This window comes from Pristiophorus japonicus, unplaced genomic scaffold (genome assembly GCF_044704955.1).
Source record: "Pristiophorus japonicus isolate sPriJap1 unplaced genomic scaffold, sPriJap1.hap1 HAP1_SCAFFOLD_190, whole genome shotgun sequence".
Lineage (NCBI taxonomy): Eukaryota > Metazoa > Chordata > Chondrichthyes > Pristiophoridae > Pristiophorus > Pristiophorus japonicus.
The window spans coordinates 867,190-881,710 of NW_027251590.1; the positions used below are offsets into that span (position 1 = coordinate 867,190).

Consider the following 14,521-nt stretch of genomic DNA (forward strand, 5'->3'; position numbering starts at 1 on the left):
GTGGAAGCAAGTCATCCTCAACTCCGAGGGACTGCCTATGATGATGATGGTTAGTTTATATCAGACAGGAGGAAATTGGTGTCAGTGACTGTGGGGTGGGTTTATATCAGACAGGAGAAGATTGGTGTCAGTGACTGTGGGGTGGGTTTATATCAGACAGGAGGGGATTGGTGTCAGTGACTGTGGGGTTAGTTTATATCAGACAGGAGGGGATTGGTGTCAGTGACTGTGGGGTGGGTTTATATCAGACAGGAGGGGATTGGTGTCAGTGACTGTGGGGTGGGTTTATATCAGACAGGAGGGGATTGGTGTCAGTGACTGTGGGGTGGGTTTATATCAGACAGGAGGAGATTGGTGTCACTGACTGTGGGGTGGGTTTATATCAGACAGGTGATTGGTGCCATGGAATATAGCAGTTTACAACACAGAAGGAGGCCATTCGGCCCATCGTGAGTGTACAGCCAAAAAAGAGCTATCCAGCCTTATCCCACTTTCCAGCTCTTGGTCCGTAGCCCTGTAGGTTACGGCACTTCCAGTGCATATCCAAGTACTTTTGTAAATGTGATGAGGGTTTCTGTCTCTACTACTCTTTCAGGCAGTAAGTTTCAGACTCCCACCTCCCTCTGGAGGTTATGCTGGAACTGTGTAAAACACGAGATAGGACACAGCTAGAATACTTGCACAGTTCTGGTCATCACATCACCCTATTGGACCAGCCCAGGCTCACCTTATTGGGCCAGCCCCGGGCTCAGTCTATTGGGCCAGCCCGGGCCTACCCTGTTGGGCCAGCACAGACTCACCCTATTGGGCCAGCACAATAGAACCAGTGTTGAGCAGAGAAAATCAGCAGCTGATTGATTTTATTCTCACTCTGCGCACAGCGGGTGCAGAACTGAACCCAACCCTGTAAACTGGAAATGCATTGTCACAGTCACACCAGGGAGAGGCCGTTCACCTGCTCTGTATGTGGGAAGGGATTCACTCAGTCATCTACCCTGATGACACACCAGCGAGTTCACAAGTGACTGCAGGGGTTGGATTCTCCTGTTATTGCTGCTGTTAATCACATCCCGACTGAACCGTGTTTGTTCTGTCGGTTGGGGTTTGTTTCTGCTGATGTTAATAACCCCTATAACTGAGCTGGAGTTTAATATTTTGATATTAAATGTCTCCAAAATGAGAGACTAATTGATGTCCTGTTACTGACTGCACCATTTTGGGCCTTTTCTCCTTTCTAACTCTGGATTATTTCAGTTCTCAGACCTTTGGTTACTTTCAGGGACAAGTCCCAGTTCGCCATACCTTCCTGAATGCCTCTCCTAGTCTTGGGATCAGGCAAGGTGTTGGTAACATGCCTGGGATCGCTAAACACAAAACCTAGTCTGTTAATCACTTTCAGATACTGGACTTAGCGTGTGTCCCACAGTATCTCTCTCACCTTCGATGTGTGAATGGAGCATCATGCCTGGTTTTAATTTAAATTTGAATCCACTCAGCAAATTTATTTTTAAAAATATGTCCATGTAAACTGATCACATCAAATAATTATCAAAGATTTAGAGTCAACAAGATGAATAAATAAACACATCACGGCCCAATAAACCAGCTCTATATTCACAGGAGAAAGTCTGTTATCTAACTCCTCGAATGTCAGTTGGTGGGATGAGACTGAATCACTTTCCACACACAACAATAGTCAGGAGACCAGGGTCAAAGTGCGAGGTCCCATGGAGGGACAAAGCCGGTGGAAGCAGGATGGGGCCGGCGCGGAGCATCGACGAACCGCTGTCCAAATTCAGAGACGGGCGCAGCAGGCGAGGGAAGTCCAGAGGCTATTTGAGGGGCAGAGAGTTCGAGGAGTGAGTTGCCGCAGGAATGAGAGTCAGTGGCGGTAAAGGAAGCTGATGGTGAAACAGACCCAAGTTGGAAGTCACCGTAGATCAAAGTAAAACCACAAGCCAGCGAGCAGCAAAGCTGGAAACCGGTGGAACGAGTCACCGGACGGACAGCAAATGACACAGCAGGTGTTAGCTACAGGCCAACAGCGCTGAAAAACCACAGGAACCAGTTCAGCACACACGGCCGCAGTTTCAATTAGTTTAAACTTTTTTTTTAAACAGCAGAGATAGACAAAGCAGAAACGTAGTCTCATCAACATCACAGGCAGTCACTCGGGATCGAGGAAGACTTGCTTCCACTCTTAGCATGAGTTCTTAGGTGGCTGAACAGTCCAATACGAGAACCACACTCTCTGTCACAGGTGGGACAGACAGTGGTTGAAGGAAAGGATGGGTGGGACAGGTTTGCCGCACGCTCCTTCCGCTGCCTGCGCTTGATTTCTGTATGCTCTCGGCGACGATACTCGAGGAACTCAGCGCCCTCCCGAATGCACTTCCTCCACTTAGGGCGGTCTATGGCCAGGGACTCCCAGGTGTCGGTGGGGATGTCGCACTTTATCAGGGAGGCTTTGAGGGTATCCTTGTAACGTTTCCTCTGCCCTCCTCTGGTTCGCTTGCCGTGGACGAGTTCTGAGTACAGCGCTTGCTTTGGGAGTCTCGTGTCTGGCATGCGAACTATGTGGCCTGCCCAGCGAAGCTGATCAAGTGTGGCCAGTGCTTCAATGCTGGGGATGTTGGCCTGGAAGAGGACGCTAATGTTGGTGCGTCTGTCCTCCCAGGGGATTTGCAGGATCTTGCGGAGACATCGTTGGTGGTATTTCTCCAGCGACTTGAGGTGTCTACTGTACATGGTCCATGTCTCTCAGGCATACGGGAGGACGGGTATTACTACAGCCCTGTTGACCATGAGCTTGGTGGCAGATTTGAGGGACTGATCTTCAAACACTTTTTTTCCTCAGGCGGCCAAAGGCTGCACTGGCGCAATGGAGGCGGTGATGATCTCATCATCAGTGCCTGCTCTTGTTGAGAGGAGGCTCCCGAGATAGGGGAAGTGGTCCACGATGTCCAGGGCTGCACCGTGGATCTTGATGTTTGGGGGGCAGTGCTGTGCGGCGAGGACAAGCTTGTGGAGGACCTTTATCTTACTAATGTTTAGCCTAAGGCCAATGCTTTCATACGCCTCGGTAAATACGTCGACTATGTCCTGGAATTCAGCCTGTGTGTGTGCACAGACGCAGGCGTCTTCCACGTACTGCAGCTGACGACAGAGGTTGGGGTGGTCTTGGACCTGGCCTGGAGACGGCGAAGGTTGAACAGCTTCCCACTGGTTCTGTAGTTTAGTTCCACTCCAGCAGGGAGCTTATCAACTGTGAGGTGGAGCATGGCAGGGAGGAAAAGGGCTGGGGCGATGATGCAGCCCTGCTTGACCCCGGTCCGGACATGAATTGGGTCTGTGATGGATCCATTGGTAAGGATCACGGCTTGCATATTGTCGTGGAGCAGGTGGAGTATGGTGATGTACTTTTGGGGGCATCTGAAACGGAGGAGGACGCTCCATAGACCCTCGCGGTTGACAGTATCGAAGGCCTTTGTAAGGTCGTAGTCTAGATGTCCACTGAAGCCCAGATCGCAAACCAATTTGAGAAATGAATTCAGCAGCTGAAGACACTGAAGCGACTGAATAGCAGAGCAGAGACACAGCGGCTGAGTCACACAGTGTGCTCAGTAGAGCAGCGGAGTCCTGTGGCCGAGGAATCCAGCTGATGGAAACAAGTTTCAGCAGAGTTCCGGCAGGTGAACGGGCTCAGTGAGAACAAAGACACACAGGGTCGGGGGATGGGCAGCGCACTCAGCAGGGACACCTTTAAACCTGTAGTTTGGCCTGAAATGCCTTCACCATCAGAGCCAGGGTATCTTTAGCAACGAGAGAAAGGACATTGGGGGAAGAAAGGGCAAAGGATGGCCAAGGATACCGCTGGAGAAGAGAGCTCAGTAAGGAGCTGTCAACCCAGGAGTCATCTTGAATCCAATATTCACCAATCCCAGTCACTGACACCAATCTCCTCCTGTCTGATATAAACCAATCACAGTCACTGACACCAATCTCCTCCTGTCTGATATAAACCAATCACAGTCACTGACACCAATCTCCTCCTGTCTGATATAAACCAATCACAGTCACTGACACCAATCTCCTCCTGTCTGATATAAACCAATCACAGTCACTGACACCAATCTCCTCCTGTCTGATATAAACCAATCACAGTCACTGACACCAATCTCCTCCTGTCTGATATAAACCAATCACAGTCACTGACACCAATCTCCTCCTGTCTGATATAAACCAATCCCAGTCACTGACATCAATCTCCTCCTGTCTGATATAAACCAATCCCAGTCACTGACACCAATCTCCTCCTGTCTGATATAAACCAATCACAGTCACTGACACCAATCTCCTCCTGTCTGATATAAACCAATCACAGTCACTGACACCAATCTCCTCCTGTCTGATATAAACCATCATCATCATAGGCAGTCCCTCGAAACGAGGATGACTTGCTTCTACATCAAAAAGGGATGAGTTCACAGGTGGTTTAATGAAGGACCTAATATTCCAGATACCGAACCACATGCGGAAGGGTGGAAGATGCCTGTGTGTGGTGGCCGTTACACACCAGCCACCACACGGGCTTGACCGAGCTCGGTCTTGGTCCAGTGACAAGGATTAACCAAGACGACTGGAGACCAGCTCTGCTGCACTGACCTAGCGCGCACACATATCACAGTGTGGGCTGGCCAGTGCTGGCTCTGGGCCCCGACCACGCCCCCACTACGAACTCTCGCCGCTCCTTCGCCCCGACCTCACCGCCCCTGCTGTACCTGCCTGCCTGAACTCCAATCAGCGACCTGGATTTGGACATCATCAAATTTGGGTTGCTCCTTCTAATGGCCCCGGCCCGCAAGACCATCAGCAGGCCGGGGGCACCAGAGGGAGCAACGTGCGGTGGCCCGCCCGGAAATCAGCGCGGTCCTGGCCTGAAAGACCATCAGCAGGAGTAGAGATACAACAGAACCATCGAGAGCGGATTGAAACCTCCGCGACACTCAAGGCCTCAAGGTACAAACTGCGCTGCCCACGAGAGCAAAACATGGGACACCCAGCTTTAAAATATCCCCCCATTAAATCTATAACTATGCTGCTGCCATGTCGCTCGCTGGCCCTTTACAACAGGAATCCTGTGGGAGAACTGATGGGGTGATATAAACCCACCCCACAGTCACTGACACCAATCCCCTCCTGTCTGATATAAACCCACCCCACAGTCACTGACACCAATCCCCTCCTGTCTGATATAAACCCACCCCACAGTCACTGACACCAATCTCCTCCTGTCTGATATAAACTCACCCCACAGTCACTGACACCAATCCCCTCCTGTCTGATATAAACCCACCCCACAGTCACTGACACCAATCTCCTCCTGTCTGATATAAACCCACCCCACAGTCACTGACACCAATCCCCTCCTGTCTGATATAAACCCACCCCACAGTCACTGACACCAATCTCCTCCTGTCTGATATAAACCCACCCCACAGTCAGACACCAATCCCCTCCTGTCTGATATAAACCCACCCCACAGTCACTGACACCAATCTCCTCCTGTCTGATATAAACCCACCCCACAGTCACTGACACCAATCCCCTCCTGTCTGATATAAACCCACCCCACAGTCACTGACACCAATCCCCTCCTGTCTGATATAAACCCACCCCACAGTCACTGACACCAATCTCCTCCTGTCTGATATAAACCCACCCCACAGTCACTGACACCAATCTCCTCCTGTCTGATATAAACCCACCCCACAGGCCCAGAACCATTAAACTCAGCCCGTTATTTGGATTGAATATGTCTCCATTCCCGTGCCGAGGGGATTGCTGCACCAGACGGAGGGGCAACATTTGAGGACACAGATTCCCCACCAATTCCTATTCCCCTTCTTTCTGGTGGATAATGGAGGGGCCACTGTGTGTAAGATGCAAGTCAGTAAGAATTGTCAGCAAGGATTAACCAGCACTTTCTAATTGGAGATTTTATTCAGTGGAAACATTCGGACACTGAATTGTAGATTTTGTACCAAAGATCAATTTAGGATTGAAGTAAAATTTCATAATTTTATTGCAAACTAATTTCTGATGAGAGTCCCTGAATTAAGGGGAAAGATAACACAAAGCGTTTCTTAAAATGGACACTGCAGCCCCGAGAACACAATCAGCAATATATCCAGAATATTGAAGTCCAGCCCAGTTATAGGGTTATCAGCAGAAACAAACCCCAACTGTCACAATGAACATGGTTCAGTCGAGATGTGATTAACAGCAGCAATAACAGCAGATTCCAACCCCTGCAGTCACTTGTGAACTCGCTGGTGTCTCAGCAGGTTGAATGACTGCGTGAATCCCTTCCCACACTTAGAGCAGGTGAATGGCCTCTCCCCGGTGTGAACTCGCTGGTGTTTCAGCAGGTTCGATGAACGAGTGAATCGCTTCCCACACTCAGAGCAGGTGAACGGTCTCTCCCCAGTGTGATCTCGCTGGTGTATCATTAAGGTGGATGACTGAGTGAATCCCTTCCCACACGCTGAGCAGATGAATGGCCTCTCCCCAGTGTGAACTCGCTGGTGTCTCAGCAGGGTGCATGCTAGAGTGAATCCCTTCCCACACTCAGAGCAAGTGAACGGCCTCTCCCCAGTGTGAACTCGCTGGTGAGATACAAGGTGGGATGACCCAGTGAATCCCTTCCCACACTCTGAGCAGGTGAACGGTCTCTCCCCAGTGTGAACTCGCTGGTGAGTTACAAGGTGGGATAACCCAGTGAATCCCTTCCCACACTCGGAGCAGGTGAACGGCCTCTCCCCGGTGTGACTGCGATGATGAATTTCCAGCTCAGACGGGTAATTGAATCCCTTCCCACAGTCCCCACATTCCCACGGTTTCTCCATGTTGAGGGTGTCCTGGTCTCTCCAGCTTGGACGATCAGTTGAAGCCTGGTCCACACACACAACACGTTTACAGTTTCTCCCCGCTGTGAATGGTGTGATGTTTTTTCAGGCTGTGTAACTGGTTAAAGCTCTTTCCACAGGCAGTGCACTGGAACACTCACTCGGGTATGTGTGTCTCGGTGCTTTCCAGTCACACTGATGTTTGAAATCTTTTCCCACAGACAGAACAGACAAACATTTCTCCTTCCACACTCAAAGGCCGATGAAATTCAGGTCCTGAGGAGTCGAGAGACTGTCAGATCGTGACGTGATGTTTGCTTTGAGTTTCCTGTTTGCAAATCCTCCCCTTCTAATACCCTGGAAAAGGAGATTTCAAAACTCATCACTAAGTACAGGACAGAAATTCAGAACAGGCATATGTAGTTTCCATGGAACATTCTTTCCTCTCTTGTTCCCCTAAAGCTTTAAATCCGTGTCCCACACATTGTCCCTCCTCCCTGTGCTGAAATCCAAACCATCACACAACTCTCGACTGTTTCTCCTCCACTCCCAGTTTTCACCACCAATTCTGGCTGGGTTCAGTTCACCTCTCCTCCCCTGAAGGTGCTGACTCTGGCTGGGTTCAGTTCTACACTCACTGGTTCCCCTCCCCTGAAGGTGCTGACTCTGGCTGGGTTCAGTTCTACACTCACTGGTTCCCCTCCCTCTCCTCCCCTGAAGGTGCTGACTCTGGCTGGGTTCAGTTCTACACTCACTGGTTCCCCTCCCCTGAAGGTGCTGACTCTGGCTGGGTTCAGTTCTACACTCACTGGTTCCCCTCCCTCTCCTCCCCTGAAGGTGCTGACTCTGGCTGGGTTCAGTTCCACACTCACTGGTTCCCCTCCAATATGTGACCCATGTGCCCAATCTCCATGTGTGAACCTCGACAGTGAGTGTCGACAGGCTATTCCACTGTCCTCACCTGAGGCCTCACACTGGCATTCCAGTGTGACTGAGTCATAGGAACAGGAGGGACCCAGGTTTAATCCTGTCTGCATATCCTCCCCTTCTAATCCCCTGTAAAAGCTGTTTACTGTAAGTCGGAACATAGGAACAGGAAAAGGCCATTCAGCCCCTTGAGCCTGTTCCGCCATTCAATTAGATCGTGGCTGATCAGTATTTTAACTTCGTCGACCTGCCTTGGTTCCATCGCCCTTAATACCCTTGCCTAAGAGGAATTTATCAATCTCAGTTTTGGGATTTTCAATTGGCCCCCAGCCTCAATTTTATGGGGAACAGAGTTCCCGATTTACATTACCCTTTAATAACATAAGAAATAGGAGCAGTAGATCATACGGCCCCTCGAGCCTGCTCCGCCATTCATTGAGATCACGGCTGATCTTGTACTTCAGCTCCACTTTCCCCGTATCCCTTGATCACTTTAGTGTCCAAACAGCTCTCTATCTCAGCCCTGAATACACTCAATGGCTCTGTTGTGTATGGAGAAAGAATCAGACTGAACACAGTGAGCTCAAAGTAAAGTGTGACCGTAGTCCTTTATTGCAGGTCTCCAGAGTACCTCTCCAACCTGTGAAGCCTCCTTAAATATCTGCAATCCCAAGGGATTATGAGATTCCTTGGGACTCCAGGAGATGAGCCCTCTAGTGGTTGTACAGAGTAAATACAAGTCCACATATATAACAGAGTCAGCATCCACAGCCCTCTGGAGCAGAGAATTCCAAAGGTTCACAAATCTCAGTGCAGAATTTCTCATCTCAGTCCTAAATGGCCGACCCCTTATCCTGAGACGATGATCCCTAGTTCTAGACTCTAAAGCCAAGAGAACAGCCAATCAGCATTTGTGTGAGGAAGTGCTTCCTGACATTAGTCCTGAACGGCCTGGCTCTGATTTTAAGGTTGTGTCCCCTTGTTGTGGACTCCTCCACCAGAGGAAATATTTTATCTCCATCCACCCGATCAACTCCTTTAATCATTTAAACACCTCAATTAGATCACCTCTTCATCTTCTAGATTCAAGGGAATACAAGCCTAGTCTGTGCAACCTGTCCTCATCATTTACAAAAGTCATCATTGCAAGTACAGGACCAGAGAGCTCAATTTTCCCCAATGCCGTTTTTTGGTGTATTTCAAGAGTTACACCCATTTTCTTTTGGCCCCGACGACTCCAAGCATGCCCAGTACACCTCCCGGTCTGAATTCAACCATTTTAAAGAGCCAGTTGTGTGTGAGAACTTTAATTCTCAGTGGAAAACAATCGGAGCTGCAATATGCGATGTGGCTCAAGGACCAAGAATTTCTGACGAGGAAGTGGAGGCCCTGGTTACTGTAATTGAGGTCAGAGGGCACGAACTGGACACCAGCAGAGGTCACATAAAAGTTTCACCAAAAGAAAAGAAGAAACGCTGGAACCAACTTGCAGAAGATCACTGTGCAATGGTGACCACCCCGAGGTCTGGAGGCCAGTGCAAAAAGAAGCGGCAGGACCCTGGTCAAGTAGTTAGTGTAAGTAATATTTTCATTTATTCACTGGAGTTGCAATTGTAAATGTGACCATCTGTATATGTTCTACCCAGCAGAAAGACACCCTCGCTAAAAAGTTATATTTCCATCTTTGCAGAGGAAGGGGGCACACAAGAGAGAACTTGAACAGGAGGAGGCCCGGCAAATCTGCAGCCACTGACACCCTTGGATGCTGCTTTGATGGGCCCTGCCTGCAGAAAAGCAACCACCACTGCACAAGCTGGGCCCACACTCGAGGGAGAGTCCTGCAAATTCCACATTCTGGCTTTGCTAAAAGTTAAGTACTGTGTGGGCTAGCCATGCTTCAGTTCATGGGGATGTCTCCGTCAGTTCGGTTGATGCAATGTGCTATCATTCATCGTGGTCCTTCAAATGAGCCTGCTGCCTGTGCTGTGTGAGCCCACTCATGGCTCTCTGCACCTCCTCCGCTGCTAACCATTTGTCTGTTCGGTTATATTTTGCAGAACTTGAGGCCAACCCTGACGAGGCTGAAGCCGATGCAGAAGATGATTCCGACACTGTCGAACCTGAAGAGGAGAACATCTTCCAATCCCACCTTCCAGACCAAGAGCATGGGGGTGAGGGGGAGGGCAGGATGAAGCCCCCACTGTTGTACTCACTCTGGAGGAAGTGCTGGTGCCGTCCATTGAGGTGCCAGCCCCTTTCCTGAGTGGTACAAGTGTTGGGACATTGCATGGTTTCTCTCAGTCTGAGGCTGCAGGTCCCAGTGTGGTGCAGCAAGGCACACCCAGGGCCCCACCGTCTGAGGCTGCAGGTCCCAGTGGGATGCAGTGAGCCACACCCAGGGTGAGGAGGGGAAGGAGAGCTCGACAGCGCTCTGCTGAGATGCAAGATCTAACAGATGTTGTTCAGATGATGGCAATGAGTGCGGAGAGCACTGACCTTACGCGATCACTCCTGGACACCATCAGTGGGGTGGGTGACGAGGTATCGAGACTGTCGGGAGAAGTAACAACACTCTCACGAGAAATGGAAACACTGTCCGGGCACGTGAAGGAATGTCGCAGGTAGCTGATACACTGTTAGTGAACATGAGGGAGGGAATGTTGCAGGTAGTTGAGATGCTGTCGGGGCACATGAGGGAGGGAATGTCAGAGGTAGTTGCTGCAATAAGGGAACATGTTCAGACCCCGCGGCCATTGACGGAATCAACTGCCACTCCCACTCCAATCCCCAGACCAGCCTCCGAAGAGGCCCAAGCCGAGACTTCCACATTACCGCCTGCCCACGCCCCCCCCCCCATCGAGATGTTCGAAAGAATAAGCTTGGTACCAACCCAAGAAACACTGCACCTCCGCCCGCGGGCAGGAGTGGAGTCACCAAGACCAAGCGCAGCAGGCGGACTTGGAATAAGGTGGAGGAGAGATGTAAATTTACAAGTTTAAAAGTTTATAAGTGATCTTAACTGAAAACTTTAAAGTTTGATACAAAAATATTTTAACTAAAGTTAAGGTAAGTACAGACAAGTATTAAACTTTTGAATAAAATATATTTTAAATTCTAACTGAATCATTTCCATTATTTGTTCCATTAACACAACACAACATTACGGAACAGGTCCAAACAGTAAACATGGTCCATGTGGAATAGTTGCCGCTGGGCCTTCAGGCAGAAAAGCGTTCTCGGATGAGCTGCTGGTACAAGGCTTGAGCAATCGTTAAAGGGGCACAACGGCCCACCCACACTCCTCCGCCGTCCTGCTCCGGGTTCAGGTCGTTGCATGGCTTCCTCGTCATCTGCATCTTCCTCATCGTCAGCCACTCTCCCCTCAGGTGGGTCTTCTACTACCAGCTGCTGCTGCCTCACGATGGCTAAATTGTGCAGCATACAGCAGACAACAGTGAACTGAGCGACAATCTCAGGGGAGTATTGCAAGTAGCCTCCGGAATGGTCCAAACATCGGAAACGCTGCTTCAAGATGCCAATGGTCCTCTCCGTTATGTTGCACGTCGCATTGTGCGACATGTTGTATTCCCGGTCAGCTTCTGTCCGGGTCATGCGTAGGGGCATCATGAGCCAGGTGGCGAGGCCGTACCCTTTGTCCCCCAACAGCCAACTCTGTCCTTCTGGCTGCTGCTGAAACATGGCCAATAGTGTTCTCGCGTAGGATGAACGCATCATGGGTGCTCCCAGGGTATCTCGCATCAACTGTCATGATGCGATGCATGTCGGCATAGACGACCTGCACATTCGCGGAGTGGAAGCCTTTTCTGTTCCTGTACATCTCGGAATCCTCTAAAGGTGCTCGCAAGGCGATGTGGGTACAATCAATGCAGCCCTGTACCATTGGGAAGCCAGCAATCCTGGAGAAGACCACAGCCCTGTCACGCATTGCCTGGGCAGTCATGGGGAACTTTATGTAATCATTCCTCTGGGCATATAGTGCAGCAGTCACCTGCCAAATGCAGATATGTGTTGCATGTTGAGAAATGGTGCACACATCCCCAGCTGTGGCCTGGAATGATCCAGATGCATAAAATGAAAGTGCAGCTGTAACCTTTACTTTAACTCACAAAGCAATCCTCCTGAGACTTCGAGGGTGCAGGTCTGCTTTTATTAACTCACAGATCTCGGATACAATTTCTTTGTGGAAACGCAGCCTTCTCACACAGTCTGCATCACTCAGGTGCAGGTATAAACGCCTGTCTCGATATACCCGATGTGGGTAAGGCCTCCTGCCTATCATCCTACGTGCTCGGAGGTTCCTCATGTGATGATGTCAAATCAATATTCTGCTCCGCAGCACAATCATGCAGAAGCCTTGCGAGGTATGGCATTGTCAATATCGCCCCCATAATTTAACAGCAGGACTGTTGAAGGGCGTTTCCTAAGGCAAAGGCACCTGCGAGGTACATATGAAATGGCTGCTAGAGATTCCGCAAAGCATTAGGGGAACTTAGCTAGCCGACTTGACCACATTCCTAGTTAACTGATATAACAGCATTTCCTCACACAGGAACACACAAAAAGGCACATTCAGCAAACCCCCAGACAAGATGTCCTGGTAAAATGCTAAACAATGGTACTCCTGTAACAGTGTTAAGATAAGAAGGCTATGCGCACACAGAACCCAAGGACAGTAGATAAAGGGGGGGCCTGGAAAACCTCACGAGACCATGAGTAACCCCCTAGCTGAACATGAAGTGATCACGCAGACCCCTGCTTCTTCGGGGCCAATTCCATTGGCCCAAATAAACCTGTATGTAATCTATAATCGGTATGATTGGATTGTGTCCAGCCAAAATGGGCTGAGTAACTGTTGTAAACTGTTGTAAAACATATAAGTATCGATGAATTTCTTTGTTCGGTGGAGAGGGGTGCCTGGTGTTACCCAGAGGCTTTCTCCCCGCCGGCGTAAATAAAACCATTTTGACGTTTGGAACCGACCCGATTGACGAGTGATTCTTCCAGGATTCATTCGTGCTAACAGTGGCAGGATATTTCGGAGGGCGCTCGATATCGGTGGAAACATCGGGGGAGTATATTTAAACTTATCCCGGGGCCGGGGGATGCCTAGCGATCAATGAACGGTGAACAGGGTCAGACCAACAGGTAAAACGGTGATCCGTAGTTCGTTAAGGAGATGTAGAGCGCTCTCGGGAATTGCTTAAAGTATTTAAGAATTGTATCATAAGCCTGGTGTAAGAAAGACATTGTGACAGACTTGTGACCTGATAGCTAGCCAGCCAGGAGACGGTCTACAAGTATCGCTAGACAGAAAGCGGACCTCAGAGTAGGTTCCTAATGGTTCTAATCCTACCCAGGAATGGCTAATGAACAGACAAAACTCGATTGGGGGCCAGAAGGGTCCCTTACCCGCCACCTGGCAGAGAAACAGAAGAAAGCAATAGAAAGGATGATTAAATCTCGCCCGCCGGCTGACCAGCAGGAGTGGTGAAAGGAGGAAAAGAAAGATAAGGGCGAGAAGGCCTGGGTTCGGATTCTTCGAGCCCACGTAAAATTAACAGAGAAAGTAAATCAATATGTAAGAAATAAAAGGGAGCAAGTAACTGTCATGTCCGGACAAACAGTCCTGCCAACACTAACAAAAGGTCCCAATGCACCACCGAGTGAGGATGATATTGACTGGGGAAGAAGAGGCAGATAATTATGACCAAGGAGGAGGGGAAGCTCTACCACCCCCATATACCCCAACAAACCCAGCCAAAGCGGCTCCCATAAAGGTGGAGTACATACCCGGGACCCCAGCACCAGGCGGAGCGGACCCTTGGGTCACCCCGCCCAACCCGCGCAAGTAAGGATGACATACGTATCCCTATCTCCCGGGGATACTATGCAGCTACTAGATAAATTACCACTCCCAACACCCCGACATAGTCATGCGGTCTTCTGTCAGAAGATCAAGGAGATGCAAATTTGCCACTTGCTCCACAATCGGGACGTAACAGGATTAGTTAGAACCAAAATGCCAGAGAACTATCGGGAACGATTACAGGTGGCCCACCGGGACGGTACCTGGTGTGAGGACCAACAGCAACAGGAAGAAGACCCAATCGCCTTTAAAGCAAATGTGACAGCAGCTTTCGGTCAGGACCCTGTAAATCGGAACTCAATGGTGGGAGCGACACAAAAAAAAAGACAAAGGGGCGCAGGAATACGGGACTAGAAAATGTGAGGCCTTCCAAGCATACAATGGTGTACCAAATGTGGACCGACAGAACCCGGCTTTCACACAGTTATACAAGGTCAGATTAAGCCCCGTTCACCAGACAATACTAAAGAGAGGATTGGTAGCGTTCAATAATTACGTCGATCTGGAGAACTGGGCCACTGCGGTAGATAGCCAACAAAAGTCCAAAGTGGCAGCCAGTACAACTGAAGCCTGTTCAGCAGCCACCATGAAAGCGACCGGAATATGATTTAACTGCAACAAACCAGGGCACTGCCGCGCCGAGTGCAGAGCCCCAAGGCGCGATAGCCGCAAAAGGTGCAAGAACTGTAACAAGGTAGGGCACGAGATAAAGGATTGTTGGGCAGAGGGGGGCGGACAGGAAGGAAAGGGACCACGACAGGGACAGAAGAAGGGGCAAGGTACTGACAAGAAAACCGTA

The 14,521-nt window shown here is 49.8% G+C and overlaps 1 protein-coding gene across 3 annotated transcripts in view; it reads right to left on the reverse strand.

Moving 5' to 3' along the window:
- LOC139243886 (zinc finger protein 135-like) overlaps nt 1-14,521 on the reverse strand; it is a 53,670-nt gene that overhangs the window by 22,345 nt on the left and 16,804 nt on the right. Inside the window, exon 3 of one of the 3 annotated variants that reach the window (XR_011589743.1) lies at nt 12,011-12,291. The exons of the other annotated variants lie outside the window; for them this stretch is intronic. The gene's annotated coding sequence lies outside the window, so the exon portion shown is untranslated. Of the gene's footprint in view, nt 1-12,010; nt 12,292-14,521 lie in introns of those variants that run through there. 3 annotated transcript variants of the gene reach the window in all.